The 16958-nt window shown below is 50.2% G+C and overlaps 1 pseudogene across 1 annotated transcript; it reads right to left on the reverse strand.

The window, feature by feature from the left end:
- Positions 1–13065: 13065 nt before the first annotated feature.
- Positions 13066–13593, reverse strand: LOC111141303 (annotated as a pseudogene). The gene has a single exon (XR_002640192.1). The product of XR_002640192.1 is annotated as a cytochrome c oxidase subunit NDUFA4 pseudogene (transcript).
- Positions 13594–16958: the final 3365 nt, after the last annotated feature.

Consider the following 16958-nt stretch of genomic DNA (forward strand, 5'->3'; position numbering starts at 1 on the left):
AGAGTGCCCCTGACCCAAGGGCCCCAGGCCTGGTTTCAGCAGGATGGGTGAGTGCGGGGGTGGGAAAGGGCAGGGCAGGGATTAGGGGAGGGTGGGATGAGGAGTTGGGGTGGACAACCGTGGGGTCAAGGGAGGGCTGGGAAAGGGCAGGGCTGCATCAGGGGGTGCCTGGTATGGGCAAAGGCAGAGGTTACACCCAGGGCACCCAGCCCGCAGCATGGGTAGTGTCCCTGGAAGGCCCTCCAAGAGTTTGGGACTTCTGTGCCTTGGGGTCAACAGGACTCTTCCACATTTGTCCCCTTCTCGGTTGGGAGCAAGACCCTTCTGTCTGTGGCCTCCCTCCCCAACACCCTCAGCCCGGGCTCAGGCAGTGAGTTTTGGAGCTGGAGCTGGGTGGGGTGGGCACAACCCGGAGCCGCTCTCTCCTCCCTCCTGCACAGCATCACTTGTGTGGCCCTGATCCTTAGTCATTCTCCAAGGGTACCTGGGGACAGTCACTGGGGCAGAACATCAGGAAAGCCCTTTTCTGTTTAGCCAGAGGCCTGTGTCTCCTGCTTCGTCCCCACAGGACTTCAGAGCCAGCGTCCCAAGTCACTGTGAGAAGCTCTGCGCGTGTTCCGGAGAAAACCACCTCTTCTGCCTGGTTTCTGGGGCGGACATCAGAGGGCAGGCAGCAGTCAGGGACAGCTGGCCTCCAGGGCTCATCCTGACTCCTGACCCTGTGCAGTGATGTCTGCTTTTTAAATGTGAGAGAAGCACAGAACTGGATTAACATGGGCTCTCCCCGCCCCACCATCAGGCCCCACCCAAGGGAGCACCCTGAGTGGGAGGAGGGGCAGCATCCTATTGAAACATGATTTGCAAACATAAAAACAATGTGAGGCTGATTTCTTAGCCTGTGGAGTGGAGAGAGGGTCAAAGCTAAACAAAAAACCCCAAACAAAATATACTTCGCAACTGGAGGAGGAAGTAGATTTGCTAGTGCCCAACATAGTCTAATTAGAGACCTCAACTGGGGTTTTGCAAATGAATTATTTACAATTCTTTGGGGGAAATGATTATAATAATAACCTTCACAATTCCAAAATTAAGCTTATTATGCTCTTTTCCTCCGCTCCAGAAACTCTCTGAGGTCTGTCATCAAGCAAAACCCAAGAAGCAGTGAGGTGAGCCTGCTCTCCCCGGGACTGTGCCCATGGTCCAGCCCTGGACCCTCCTCAGGCCTCAACGGGCCTCAATAGACCCTCAGGATCCCCGGTGGCATGCGCTTTCCAACAGGAGAGCTGTTTCAGGTCCTCTGCCCCCTCCTGCCCTTTGTGGCTCCCCACTGTGATCTCAGGCAAGTTGTAGAAGCTCCAAGAAGAAATCAGAGCACCGGCTCCTATTAGAGGCAGATCCTAGAACTGTCAAATTTAAAAGTAACCAAAGACCGAGGGCGATTTGCTGCCACCTTGACTGAAAGTTCAGGGCCTGTGTGCCCGAGAGGCACCCCAGGAGCTGGAAGCTGCTGGCTAGTTCCCACGGGAGCCCCCCCAGGTGCAGAGCCCACTGGACTCTGGAAGACCCTTCGTCCGGGTGTCAGGACCATCACCTGATCTAGCACGCTCTTGCCAATTCTAGTACTTTCCCTGCCAGCTTGCTGCTTCTCCACAAGGAGCCATCAGTCCAGGGACAGGCCTGTAGTAATGTCTCACACAAAGCCCAGGCCACAGGCCCTGAGGAGGGGTGGGTTTTGGGTGTGTGAACTGCTTTACACATCTCCAAGGGCCTTTTCTATCTCCTGAGGGTTCTGGGAGGAGGTGTTCTCAAATTTCCTTCTTTCCTGGGAGTTGGGGAGGGGATAGAAAAAGGCAGTGAAATCAGCAAAGATCTAAACATCCTAGAAAAAAGTCCATGTGTCTTCCTTTATAACCGTGGGTAGGGAAAGGCTTTCAAGACATCACTAAAAATCCAGAAGCAATTGAAGAAAAGTCGAAAAGATAAATGGCAAACTAAGGGAAAACATTTGCAACATTTATCACAGATAATGGACTAATATCCTTGATATATAAAGAGCTTGTGAAAAATCCAAGGGAAAAAAGATCCACAAATCTGGTGGAACAATGGGTAAAGACATGACTAGAAAATTCAAAATAAAATATATGGCCCCTGAATCATATGAAAAGATGTTTAGCCTCACTCACAATAATTAGAACCATCATTAAAATGAGACCAGTTACCATTTCTCATCTGTCAGATTGGCAAAGAAGAAAAGGGAAGAACTTAATGATATACATTACGGATGAGACTGTGGGGAACCAGTCATTTGCACATTGTTGATGGGAGTGCAAAACATATATCTTTCTTTTTTTTTCCTTAAGACTTATTTATTTATTTTAGAGACAGAGTGAGAGAGACCGTGAATGCGGGGAGAGGCGGGGGGTGGGGGAGAGAGAATCTCAAGCAGACTCCCTGATGAGCACAGAGTCCAACATGGGGCTTTATCCCAGGACCCTGAGATTATGCCCTGTGCTGAAACCAAGAGTTGGACACTTAGCCGAGAGCTACCCAGTCACCCCCCAAACACACATCTTGCTGGAAGAGAATGTGGCAATATCTAACAAAACTATGTATCTATTTAGTCTTTTGGCCCAGCAATCCCTATCGCAAGGATTTACAGGGAAGATACTCCAACTATACACATACACATTTATACAAAATTGCAGGGTGGGTGGTGTTTTCTTTTATAATTACAAAATATTGGAAACAACCTACATGCCCACACATAGGAGGTGTTTTGGATAAACAATGGAGTAGCATGCAGCTGTAGAAAGAATGAGGAAGGCTGTTATGGACTCACGTGGTGTAAATGTCAACATACATTAAACAATAAACCCAAAGTATGAATAGTATAGTATGCTAACTTTTGTATAAGAAATGGAAGGAAATAAGAAAAAAGTTGTATATTTATTTTGCAAAAACAAACCAAGATAAGCAAGAAACTCATGAAATCAATTTCCTAAGGGGGCTTGTGGGTAGAGGTGAGAATGGCATTGGTGGGGGGACCAAGAGGGGTTGCTACTTCTCTGAGTAGATTATGTCCCTTTGCTTAGCTTTTGACTTTTTAAATCATGTTAACATTTTTTTACGTATTCAAAGCATTAAATTAAGTCAACAAAGAAAGAAGGAAAATATCTAAAGTTGTATATAAACAGAAACAAATGAACCCATCTGCCATCAAGTGACTTCCATAACTGTGGCAAACTGTATTTTCCAAAGATGACGATAACCTTCTCCCTTATGCCACAAACTCTTCTGCAATGGTCCTTGACATGTCCCCTATCCAGAGGTGGCATGTATATGTCTACTGTCTTGAATCAGGAAGGTTCTTTTGATGTGAGGAAGGCTACTCTGCCAGAGACAGAGGCCAGTAGAGGGCCTCCATGCACCCAGCAATGTCATTAATGTCATTTTGGACAGAGAGTCCTGTTGAGTCTTTGGATGACTTCAGCCTCATCTGTATCTGTGCATCCATAGGAGACATCTTGAGCAAGAATCACTCAGCTGAGTGCCATCAGCCCACAGCACTGTCTGGGGTAATAATAAAATTTTTTAAACCTCAAGCTTTGGGTGGTCTGTTACAAAGCAACAGATACTCAGAACAATAACCACATAGAAGACAAAGAACTTATTAAAGTAACTTTGGAGGATAACCTCAGTTTAAAGAGAAAAAAGATATTTTAGCTGGGTATAAATCTTGAACATTAGTCCATCTATTGCAAAACTATTTTGTGTGTGTTCTATGATTGAGCACATGAGGAATTACACTGATGTTTTGGGGGAAAGGAGAGACAAATGTGGAGTAGCAGAAGGCAAGGAGGAACTCGGTGGTGTTGGACCAACATGAGAGGTGTGTGGTTGTGTGTGTTCCCATTTATGGGGTATCTTCTCTATCCACTTAAAGGACCTGGGAACAATGATGCCCATCAGCAGTGAGCCACTAGTGGCCAGATGTGGTCCCTAAACACCACCCATTTCCCACTAAAAGAAACCATGCTTCCTGGGGGAAACAGTTGATTCCAGGACTGAAACAAGAAAGATGAGCCTAAAATGTCCTATTCCACCAGCAAGTTAGAAAGTGCTCAAAACAGGAGGAAAGCATATTGGAAGGGAGGGGCTGCCTCTGGTCAAACCTGAGATAATCTGAGCATAAAAATAAATCATGAAGACAAGGGACTAGAACACATCATACTTTTTCAAGAGAGTGTTTCGTACTGGTGTTGGAAAGCAAACAGGAGAAGGGAAGTTTCTTCTTTACAGTAAAATATCAAATAACAAATGTGGAAGGAATGACAAGAGTTAGGAAATTGTAATTTTGCAACCAACAGCATAACGAACGATTCTTGCAGGACTCACCAATGATGTTAAACGAACAAGTCCAAGTGTATTAGGAAATAGTTTATTTCCATGGTTTCAATGTACCCCCCACAGACTATTTCTTAACTACCAAAGGGAAGAGTATTTTTAGGGTGGAGAAGTCTGAAAACACCTCCTAGCCAAGAGATCAAAACACATCACCAGCATTGGGCAAAGGGGTTTTCTGTGCTTTGTGAAGTGAGCTCACGGGGAACACATGAGTTGTGCCACATTTTTGCCCCAAATGCAAAACATACGTTGGATCATAAAGAAACCTTCTGACAAACTCAAGTGGAAGGATGTTCTTTGAAACAACTGACCTGTACTCTTCAGAATGTCCTTGTCATAAGAGACAAAGGACACACCCTTGCCATAGCATTATTCACAACATCTCAGTGGTGGGCACAAGCCAGGTGGTCCCGCCCAGCTCTCTGCAGCCACAGGGAGGCATATGGGTGCTGCTAGCTTTAGGGAGACCCTGCAGATCTCCACTCCTTCCATTGCTCGGGAGTACCCTGAGTGTCTGTCTAGAGCTTCCCATCCCTGAACTCAACAAGTCTTCACAAGCCCCGGGAAGAAGCATGAGTGTGAGGTGGGACCTGTGAGTAGGGGTCTGCCCAAGGTCAAGACAGCAGCCCCGTTAGTGATGGAGCTCACCCTGGAGCCAGACTCTGAAATGCCAGACACCTGCTTCCCCGCCCCCAATCCCACCAGGCCACAGATAACACATGGCTCCTGAGCAGAGATCTGGGGTCCCTCCCTGAAAGCCTGAGGAGAGGAGCCCAGCAGGGTCCTGCCTGGCCGACCAATACCAGCCTCTCCAGAGATCAGCAGGGGTTTGAATGTCGGTGAGGTCTGCCCCCAGGGGACTGTGTGTTCACATACGGGAGAGGCAGGCAGTCTGGGTTCCTGGGAACACAGGGAATGCTCCCGGTTTTCTCACTTCTGGGAAAGCTGTCCCCTGTCCTGAGCCTGTGTATCCCCTTCTCTGCAGATCCTCAGGGTCAGAGAGTGGCCTCGGGAGGCTCAGTGCCTGCTTCAGTACTGTGATAGGCACCATCTGAATACATCATTGGGCAGGTTCCTGGCTGGCCGGTTCTCAGCCACAGAGGGTTTTAATCAAGTTTGGGGACAGCTTCTTCCTGGGGCGCTGGTCCTCCTCTCCCTGCAGGCCGCCTTGTAAAAATGGTACCAGCCTCTTGGCAGGCTCGCTGGGGCCCAGGGGCGCTCAGCTCCCCGACATTTAATAGTAAAACTTTCTGAACTCACAAAACATCATCCGAGGCCCACCCTCCAAGCTGGCTGTTGTGGTCGGTGTGTGCAGCACAGGGATTTCATAACATTTTTATTGTTTTGGAAAGGGCTTACTTGACCTTCGTACGACCTAAAATCAACAGTCAGAAAGCTTGAACATTCTTTAAAACATTACCTTTTCTCCTCCAACCTTGAGATCTTGGCCTGCCTCTCTGCCAGGGACCCGTGGTTAGGGCTGGCCCACAGCGGGGCATGGTGACCGTCGCGACCGGCCCTCTCGGTCGTGGGAAGGGAAGGATGGGGCAGGGGAAGGCGTTTTCCTCGTCCACACTGAGAGCCTTTCCCATTCTCCGGTAACACCGAAAAGATTAAAACTTTTCATCCCACCCTGGACCCAGAACTATTGCTCTTGGCTGCAGAACAGCAAAGTAAGAGTAATTAATGGAGGGCCGGAGACTTAGGAAAACAACAGCCTGTTTAATAGGGCGGGAGGGCCCTTTACGAGGACTGTGGCGCCCCACCCACCCTGCAGTGTGGCCTGTCACCATGGCTCCTGAGGCTGGGCCAGCAGCGACTCCCCATGCATTGCCACCAACGGCTTCAGACGTCTCGTAAACTTCGAGTACGTCAACGGCAAAGCCTCCCGTGAAGGCAGGACCCCAGGAAGGAAGGTCAGCTGAGTAAAAGTCAAGGGAGGAGGCCAGAGCACCCAGGTCCTATCTGTGTGCAGGACGCCCAAGCGGGCCGGGGCCTTTAAGTCCACCAGATCCAGACCCAGCCACCCACTCAGCTCTGGAGACCAGACCTCTGCAGTGCTGATGGCTGGGGGCGTGTCCCCTCAAAGGACCCCACTTCTTCATAGGTCTACATGTTCCCCGCCGAAGAAGGCACAACTCATCGCTAAAACCCTCTCTGGGGCCCAGCCACAGTTGGTAAAGGTTTGGATTTATGTTTTTTAAGCAGGTACCTTTAAATATTGGATTATCTAAGCGCTACATGTCTTTTAAGTGTAGTCATGGTTCAAATGTGGGGGCGAAAATAATCTCTCCCCGGGGCTGTCGGCACGTTCTGGGAAGTGGAGCCACAACGGAGGAAGGCCTCCTGCACTAAGAAGAGAGAAACGAAATGCTCTTTGGCAGCCCGAGCGTGGACCCAGCAGGCTCTGAGCAGGGTCTGAGCACACACGGCTTCCTGATGGAGAAGTCTGCTCCGCAGGACATGGGTCTCTGGGACACGTGTCTGTGCGTGAGCTCTCCAAGCCGGCACAAAGACGCCCTCCCTGGGGAAGAAAACAAAGTCGGACAGCTTACATCTTGATCAAGGTCATGGGTAAAAGCTGGAGGAGCCAAGAATAAACCAAGCTCTCTGGCTCCAAGCCCCGGGCTCTTCTGGTTTGGGGCTCAGACTTGCAGCAATTCCCACATCTGGAATACGACTACGACCTGGAGAGGAACTTGTCATGCCCCTGTGCTCCGTGAGAGTACCAGCTCTGCCCTGAGATCCCCGGGCTGCTGCGTTAACTGTCACATTAAGGCTACTGTTCCTGTTTCCTGTCTCCGGGAACAAAGACACCCTTGGGTTTCTGAGTTAACAAGGGTTAATGCTGGAGGCTCACTAGGTGGGGAGAGGGGATATGGGGTCCAGCTCAGAGCAGCCTCCCAGAGGACTGGACACCTGCTCCAGGAGACTCCCTTTTCCAGGCCCTGGCCAGTGCAGGTTGACCTTCTCCCCTGGCCTTTGGTCTCAGCACGCGGCTTCCATCTGTCTGTGGGCATCCGCCCCCCTTCCGGCTGCCCATTGTGTCTTGACATCTTAGTACCCCATAGAAAGGACTCGAACGTCTCTTCGTTGTCATCCATTCTGGAATGTCCCTGCTAAGCAGAGCTCAGGGGCCAGGCCAGGTCAGAGGTCATCAGGGAGTCTACCAGGGATGGCCTTGGGTTGACTTGTTGTCCCTGGTCCAGGTGGCTATGGCCAGTGTGATTTGGTCACACGGTCAACACCCTCGGGAGGCAGCTTTGGATGATGTGGACACCCAGAAAGAAATGAAGAGAGTACACCCCTGACGGTGACCTCCAACGGTCAGTGGTGGGAACAGAAGGAGGGGACAAGCCTCCAGAACGTGCCAAGCCTGCACTAAGCATTTACGCAAGAAACACTCGTTTTCCGACTACGCATGCTTTGGCCGGTCAGCCTTCTCGGCGACCCGCCCTTCTGTTGCTGGTCACAGTGATTGGCTTCCCCTCCCCAAGGGGACATTATGCACCCCCTCCACCGGCCTGGGGCTCTGCCCTAAATGCACTCTGGCCCGTGAGATGCAGGCAAAGCGATGCGGGACCTTGGGGGCCAGCGGCCGTTCCCAGCTGCCTCTCCATAGCGCTGTCCCAGGTAGGGACCCCTCTGCTGGCCTGGGTCCCCATCCTGGGACTGGGCTCGACTGTCCCCTCAGCCCCAGGAAGGGCTCCCCATCAATATGTCGCCTCCTTCATCCTCATTTGCTCTGACCCTTGTGTTCGCTCTCTCCCCAGCCTGCCCCAGCCACGTGTTTCACGTGCATCTTTGCAAGCCGCAGCTGGGTTTGGGGTTGGAGGCTTAACTTATCACTTCCGGTTTTCACACGTGCGTTTAATCCCTTTGTATTTGCGGCGATACTAGCATAACTGAAGCGGTTTCTGCTCTCTGATGTGACCCTTCATTGACCCTGGTTTTCCTTTGTTTCCTCCTACATTTTTGGCCTTCCCCCAGCAAGAGACTGTTGTTGGAACCCTTCCTTTCCCTGGGCCACTGTGGAGGGTGCGGGTTCCGCTTCTGTTCTCGCGTGGCTAAGCTGCGATGTCAGCCTACCTCCCTAACCAGATGGTCTCCAACGAGGTCTAAGGTATGTGCCTCCGCTTCCTGAATCAGGAGAGACATGTGGTGTATTTTGCCACCGGCTTGTTGTCGTTGCTGACTACGAATCCGACTCTTGCCAAGGAACCTCCCCCTTGGCGGCTCCACCTGCCACCATCCCCCAGCCCCTCGCAGCCCCCGTGGTGGCCGTGGCTTCCTTGCCAGCCTCTGTCCTTGGTGAGTTCCTTACACCCACCTTCTAATTCACCTACTGTCTCTCGGCTCCTTTCCCGCTTCTGGGACTGTTTTTTCCAGATTTGGACTCAGATGCTTCCGTTTCTATCCGTTCTGATGTTTCTCCTACCAATTTCTGCTTAGAGCTTCGTGCTCTTCTTAGGCTCTTACTTGCCTTTTCTGTTTGAGATGCTAAAACCTTATCTTAAGGTGGCGTCTTGTTTTCATTTAACAGGGAATGGCTATGTGGGTTTTATGGTATTGAGCTATATGCTGTTTTTCTGGTGTTAGCTACCCCAACAGATTTGTGTGTTTAGATTTCTAGATTCGTTTTGGGTAGAAGATGGTTTTGTGTGTGTGTGTCTCTCTCTCCTCTCTGCCCCTTCTCTCTCCACATTTCCTCCTTCTCTCCTCGTCCACACCGCTGCCCATCCTGTCTGCCTGTCTGCCCCCATGGACCCTTCCTCCAGCCGGATCTCTGAGCTCTGGTCCCATAGAGCCCCGGGCACGTTCCAGTCACTGAGCAGGTAGTGTTTAGCCGGGTCCTTGATGGGGGGCTTCTCCCTACATCTTCCCGGGTCCTCAACTCTCTTGAAGTTGAAGCCCTGGGAAGCTTCCAACTGGAACTTTCTACTTCCCCTTCTGGGTGGGGTCCCCATCAGCGCTCTCAGCCACCATTCCCACCCCGTTGATTCGGGACCCGGAGCCCAGCTTACACCCCACTCAGTGTTGTCTGTCTCCGTGATGTTTGTGCTGTTTTGACCTCGACTTCTGACAATATGTTTTATTGATTGTTTGCTATGCACCTGGACCAGAGAAGAGGCCTCAAAGCAGGAAACTGCGATGAATGGTATATTATCTAGAAACCCAGAAGGTTCCTTTCTTTAATCAGTTTAAAGAATCAAAAAAAAAAATCAGTTCCTTCCTTAAATCAGTTTAAATCCAACTGTGAGCCCCACCCTGGGGGGGCTGGTGGAAAATGCAGTCCCCTCCCCTCCAGAGGCACCGAGGAATCAAAAAGTTTCCGAGGTGCCCAGAAGAGCTTGAAGGGCCTTGAGCTGTGACCCCCACTGGGGCCGCTCCCCGCATCCTTCCTTGGCCTTCAGGTTCACTGCTATCCCTGTGCCATTCTTGGTGTTCAGGAATCCTTACCAAAGACAAGAACCGCGGTGCCTGGGTCAGTATTCGGGAACTCAGCATGGTCACCTTCTGAGCTCTCTCCCTCCTGGACTCCGCTGCGGGGCTCTGCGCCGATCCTGGACCTCTGGGACCACCAGTCCCCTCTTCACCGTCCCAGGGAATCACTCTTCCTTCCTCCTCAGTCCCTGGCTTTAGGGTTTTATGAAATGGGTTTAGGTTTTTACAAAAAACAGAAAGGGCCTTTGGCTACAAGCTGCTTTGGCTTCCTGCCTGGGGATAAAATGATCCCGGAGGCAAAATAAATAAATAAATAAATAAACATATTACAAAGATCCAGGTGACTTGCTTGAAATTGGATGAGGAAGAGAAATTCGGAAAGCACAGTAAAGATTAATATTCTTTCCCAAATTATCCCATCACACAATCCTCAAGAGCTAGTCAATGAAGGAATGAGCTGCTTCCTCAGGGAAGCAGAGGGAGATCTGATAGTCACCACCCACAGCCCCAGAAACTGAGAAACATGGGGCCAACCGTGCCAGCGGCCACCGTCTCTCCCACTGGGTCGGCCCTGAACCATCACCACACTGCAGCTCACAGTGAAGGCTTGGAGTTACCCAAAACATCACAAAACAGTGACTGTTGTTTAAATTGTATTTTGCTTAGTAAGTCGGGGGAGGGCGTTTCTGTACGTTAGAATGCTTATCATCACAGAAGTGTTTTTTGTTGTTGTTGTTGTTGTTGTTGTTGTTGTTGTTGTTGTTGTTATTGTTTTTTGTAAGTTTGTCTGTTAAAGAGGGAAGCGTCAGTGATCTGGAAAATTCATGGGGACAGCAATGCTGGATCAATGAGGTGTCACCCCTTCCGGAATCATGCAGTTTCCTCACAAACTCACTAGGGGGCGCCTGGCAAGGCTGTGCGCTTCTGTCCTTGAGTGCATTTATCCAAAAGGTACAAGATCTAGTGGGGTCAGTGGTGTCCACCAGGAACATCGCAACCTGACCTTAGTTGGGCCTTTGGCAGAGACTTTGTAGATAGAGTTGAGATGCAGATCTTGGGAAGAAATCCTTCCAGATTAAGGTGGGCTGTCAATCCTACAGAGAGCATCCTTAGAACAGAAGAGAAGGGGAGAAGACACAGAGATGCGGGCAGGCAGCCGTGCAAAGAGACAGAGTGGAGGCTGGGTCTGCAGGCCGCGATTGCCGAGGATTGCCAGCAGCCCGCGCGGGCCACAGAAACCGGGAGTGGATTCTCCCCCGAGCTTCCAGAAGAACTCTGCTTTGCAACAGCACATCATTGGACTTCCAGACTCCGGACCCGTGGGAGCGTCCATTCCAGTTGTCTCAAGCAGCCCAGCTTGTGGTCACTGGTGGTGCGCACGTAGGAAAGTCACACGGGAGGTTAAAGCTTCTCAAAATCCGCAGGCGACGGCAGAAAGAGGGTCATCGTGGAAGTAGGAATGGCTCCAGAGAGCGGAGGGCAAACACGACCACCCTTGTCACTCCCGTTTTAACTGGCTTCTAAGCTGGCTCGCGCAGGAAACAACTTCAGCTGAGGGCACGCGCCGGAGGAAGGGCTTCGGGCTTTGAGGACATTCGCCAGGAAGAGAGGAGCTTGCTGTCTGCGATGAGTGACCTCCGGAGCTGAAGGCTTCTCATTTGGAAAAGAGATTAATCTTCCGTACAGTAGTTCCCGAGGAAGCACCAGAAGAGGGCTCGGTAAGAGAGCTTCCTCTTGGGGAGCGGCTGCGGTCCTCCCGGAGCCCAGGGCACCAGCTGCCCCGCAGGAGGGGGCTCCTCGGCCAGACAGCCTGGGTCTCTGCCCACGGCCGCTTGGACCAGACCCGAGAGGCCCCGAAACCTGACTGTCTGCAAGTCCTTTGTTCGGGCTCTGAGCCATTGGTGCTCTGACCCTTCTGTGCTCTGACGTGTCCACACTGACCCTCTCACGTCCTCTCTCAGGAAACCGGCCTCTCCCAGAAGGGGCCCAGGAAGGTGCCTTTTCATCACGAGCAATTGCGTCACTGGGTACGCCAGTGAATGGGTGTTCCCTCGGCTGGACACACCCTGACCAAAGCCAACAATAAGGGCAGGGGCAGAGACTCAACTGAGAACCATGGCCAGGACCCTCAGCCCAGACTTCAGAGAACCTGCCTTCCCCGCCACGGGGTAGGGGCTCATCCCTTCAAAAAAGCCCACCATGGGCCTGCCCTCTCCAGTTTCTGAATTTTGACCAAGATTCATAATAAGAGACAAGTTCTCACAACAAAAGCCCTGTTCTCCTCTTCCTGGTTTTCCTAAAACCGACCTCCTCCAGGAAGTCTTCCCGAGCTGCTCCTCCCCGTCTAGCTTGGCTATTTCCTTACTTGGCCGAATCTACCAGCATTTGTTAATGAGCGTGTGTGTTTGTGACCTGGGCTTTTCTCTCTCTCCCACTATACTGCAAACTCCCCGAGTGCAGGAGCAACCTCTGACCTGATCATTCTGACAGCCCCGCAGCTCCCAGGGGGTTCTGATGCACAGTAGGTGCTTATAGCCATTAAGATGAGGTTTGGCTGCAAGTAACAGAGACCCCCAAATTAGTAGGGGTTCAACCACACCCGGTTTGGCCTCTTGAGAGAGCACTCCGGGGTGGGGGGGCAGGCAGTCCTGGCTGTTTGGGCGGCTTGGCTCCACATGGTCCTCCATGACCCAGGCTCCTTCTTCCCTCGGATCCATGTGGCCGGGCAGCCCTCGTGGGCTAAGGCGGAATCCAAGTTCAGCTGGCGTGTCCCAGGGGCAGACAGTGGGATGGGGAAGAGCTGAACTAGAGCAGCATAGCCATGTCTCTCCAGGACACCTCTCAGAAGTAACATGGCCACCCCACGGGCCAGCCCTGGTCACGCGGTCCCATGGGCTGCTCAGGGGCTGGAGTGTGGCTTCCTTCTAGCCACGCACGCAGCTAGAAAGGATTCCATTTCTACGAAGTGTGGGGACAACTGGCAGCTGTGGCAGTGGGCTTCGACAATTATTTCTTGAATAAATAAGTCACTCAGAGCCTGTTCTGAACCTGTAGAATTTCCCAGTCACTCTCTTTGTTCATTGGTGGGGGAGGGGTGCTGGCTTCGTGGGGACTGGCCTCTTCATGTGTGTGTCTGGCCCCGAGGGATGGCAGACCACCGAGAGCAGAGAGGTCCGTCTCTCTCCTCTGGTATTTTCTCCTGGTCCCTTGCCTCTCTTTCTTTCTTTCTTTCTTTTTTTTTTTTTTTCAAGTTTCAGGTATTTATTATTCAGTGTAAACCCCAACACAATACACCAACATGATTTCGTGAATTTAGAGGGGAAATATTTCCTGGATAAGTGGTAAATTGTGGGGATGGCTTCTGAAAGACCTTCATTTTAAGCAGCTTTATAGTGAAACATTTCATTTAGAAGTCTGGACCTTCTTTCTTCAGTTTGCTGTAATCTACATTCACTGAGTAGAACTTGTACTGATCATTGGGACCCAGTTTGTTCCAGGGTTCTGGGTTATTCTTCCTATCCCAACTGACATCTGGATTGAACAATGCCAGGGGCAAGACATATAGTGCTGCTCCTGTACCTCCTGCCCCAATAAATACGAAGAGGGGGATCAAGTTCAGATGCTTCTTGGCCTGACCGATGATCTGGTGTAACATGGTTGCGGCAGAGGCCTCCTGACCAGGAAAGGTAAAAACCAACCCCAACAGGCCCGGGACTAAGTAAAACCTACACCGAGGATGAACGGACGTCCCCCTTGCCTCTCTTTCTGTCCCGCAACTCGCTCACGGTAGGGGGGCTGGTTGTCTGATGGTGGTGATGATGGCGAAGGGGGTAGGGACGCTTCTCCACAGGGTGTGCTGAGGGCCGACTTCTGCCTTGAATGGTTTCCAGATGGGCTTCTACTGCTCCAGAAGTCCAGGATAAATGCACTGGAGAAACAGGGCAGAGCTGCCAACACACTCCAGTTGGGGAAGTATCATGACCATGGTGCTCTGTTAATCACTGAGTCAGTAAACAGGTGCTCTGGGTGGAAACGGCCCATTCTGAAGGATTTCTTACATATAAGGGAGATGCAAGCCCTGGGCCACCGGAGACCCCCCTCTAGTTATAGAACCACCAACCTTCCTCCCTCCAGCCCATGACGGTCTCCGCCCTCACCACCTCCCTCCCTTCTGGGTTTCAGGTGTCACAATCCTCTTTTCCACCCAACATATCCATCTGCCCTGGAGAGGACCGCTGGTCCGTCATATTAGGGTGGGATGGGAACACGCTGATACTTCCTTGTCTCTGTGAACAACGTGTATTTGCTCTTTACATTTTCAAGATGAGCCACGATTGCTCATGGTGCTTTCAAAGGCCACATTATGCCTTATGTCCGCCAAGGCCGGCAAGAGCCCTGGCAGGGTGTCCCTGGGTCTGGGCGGGTCACTGAGCAGAGGACCTACAAGACCTGGGTGGCCTTTGCTCGGAGCGGTCATCTGGGGACACCCATCAGTGACGCTCCAGGCAGCAGCAGGAGCAGCTGGACCAAGAACCCGCCAGGCTGAAGGGGGGCCACTGATACTGAAGGAAGGGACCTGACGCCTTGGCCTCCACATCTTAGGGAGACCAGCCCGTTGTGTGGGTGCCCAGCCTTGCACACCCTTGGTCCCAGGATGTCTCCTAGATCTCACCCTGGGCAGCAAACACGCTCCGTGGGCCGCCAACCAACCTCTCCTTGGGCCCTGCAGTGAGGACAAGGAAGACTCAGACCAGCCTGGGCCGCAGTCCCGGGTGTGGTGCTTCCCCAAGACGGGGCCAGCTTCAGAGGAGCCAAGGGACGTCCAGGCTTTTCCCTTGGTTTCTGTGAGTGCATGAACAGTTTCCAAGATTTCATGGGGTTTTTACGTTTCTCTGTCTCTGAACCCCTTGCTGTCCGGGGCAGACTGACATGCCGGAAATCGTGCCATCTCGGGTTCACCCCCTCCTTCCTGTAGTGGGGCTGGGGCAGCCGCCTTGGCCCCCTCCTCTATCCCAGGGGCTCATCCTCCTGTCCCCTCACAGGGCGGCCATGGGTGGGGGAGGAACGTGAGGCTCTAGGCTGGGCCCCGGGCCCTGGGCTTCGCCACAGGTGTTCATGTTGTCACTTCCTAGGGAAGTACGTTTCTTTATCAGTTTTTAAGCCAAAGATAGATTGAACCTAATTCCCCTTTATCACTGATTTTGCAAATCATGCCAGTTTTTAGCTTTGCCAGCTTTAGTTCTGTTGGGCGTAAGAGATTTTAGTTCATTTTTATATAATCAGATAGAGTACTATCTTCCTTTAGAGAAAATCTTGGAGAGCTTTTTCTACCTCGATGTCGGACAAATATTCACACGCATTTTCTTCCCATCATTTTAAGTTTTGTGTACCATCTGTGAAACATGCCAGCTTTTCTTTGCTCGTGACTGTATCCTATACTATGTTGAGGCATGCTATGACCAGTTTTTGGACATTCTTGGGCATTCCAGAAAGACCTCCCACTAACTGGGCACTAGCCTCACCCGGTTTTAAGTATGATAGTTTCGTAATAGATTTCAATATATAGATCTCAAATTTCTATTCCCTAATTATCTAAGCTTTTGGGAAAAAAAAATGTGGCTCCTCTTTTCAATTTCTCATTTCAGTGGGTGTTGGGGAAGCATTCAGAGTATTTTATAGGGTTTCCTATTTATAAAAAAGGAGTTCTATGAGACTTTAGTGAAATTTAATTAAACATATAAATCAAGAGGATTGGAGGCATTTTGCACCTTTAAAATAAACAGTTTTCACATCTAAGAACATGATCTGTTTTTTCACTTATTAAATTTTTTACTTTATATCCTTCATAAAAAATGCTGTGGTTTTCTACTTTTAGGATCTTTATCTTTCCAATGGGATGAATTCCTAAATTTAAAATATTTTTGTTACCGTTGCCAATATAACTTTTCACTGTATATTACAAAATACTGGTCCCGATATCAAGAAAGCAAATGTTTTTACGTGTTTAATATGGGGCATACTAAATTGTCTCATTGATTACAGTAAATTTTTGATGATTTTTTCGGATTTCCTTTGGACAATGAAATCACCATCTGACAGTGATGGTGCTTACTGCTAACACTGGTTTGTTTTTCTTGTCTTACATTGGCTGAGCCTCTGGAATCCATCCATGAGCAGGCATGGGTGTCCACGTCCTATTCCTGACTTTTACGGAAAACTCCGAGTAATTCCCACATACTAAATATGATATGGTTTGTTGGCATGATGTAGAGTTTCTCTCCCTGATTAAGGAAGAACCCATCTATTCCTAGTTTTCTAAGAACGTCCGTATCCATAATTGTATCCATTCAGAATGCTTTCAGCGGCAAGGAACAGAAGACACATCGAATACTCCTTCCATCAATGGGAGCTTATTTCCCAGATGAAGTAGTTTGGCGATCAACTCTGTGAGATGTTTAATATCTCTAAGTATCGTCCACTCTGACAGCAAGATAACAGCATCGCTGGGAACAGGCTCCTGGGTAGACGGTCCTGCCCTATTTTTCAGAGCCTATATTGTGGATACGAAGTCTGGTGCTGTTCCAATTGTTTTGCTTTTTAGGTAATACTGGAAATTTGTTGGATTATCTTTCCTTTTTACAGAGAAATTGGAGTTTGCAATCATTTACTCAACTTTATTTAAAGTTTGTATACAATACAGTGGACCCATTTAAATCATTGATTCCAGCGGGCTTTGACGAATCTACACATCCCGTATTCGTTGAAATTCCTGCTGTAATCTCATCCTTCTCCCGGCCTGACAACGACAGATCTGGCTTCTCTCTCTCTAGACTAGGCTAGCTGCTTCTAGAAATTTCACACAAATGGAGTAACAGTGTGTCTGCAGAGCCCATGGTCTTTGCTGGGATGCAGCGTGGACTGTGTCTTTCCTCAACTGTCAAACCTTGAACTCCAAGTGTGGTCTCCAGACTGCCCTCGGCTCAGGGGAGTTTTCTTCTAGTATTTAATTACTCCCTTCCCTCCATCTGTTACTCTTCTTGCTGGTGTTATTCTCACACTAGATTCCACTATCTTCCAAGTCCTGTGCTCGCCTGTGGCACTGCCCATTC

Source organism: Enhydra lutris, unplaced genomic scaffold (genome assembly GCF_002288905.1).
Source record: "Enhydra lutris kenyoni isolate GAN:26980312 unplaced genomic scaffold, ASM228890v2 scaffoldscaffold1, whole genome shotgun sequence".
NCBI classification, from domain to species: Eukaryota; Metazoa; Chordata; class Mammalia; order Carnivora; family Mustelidae; genus Enhydra; species Enhydra lutris.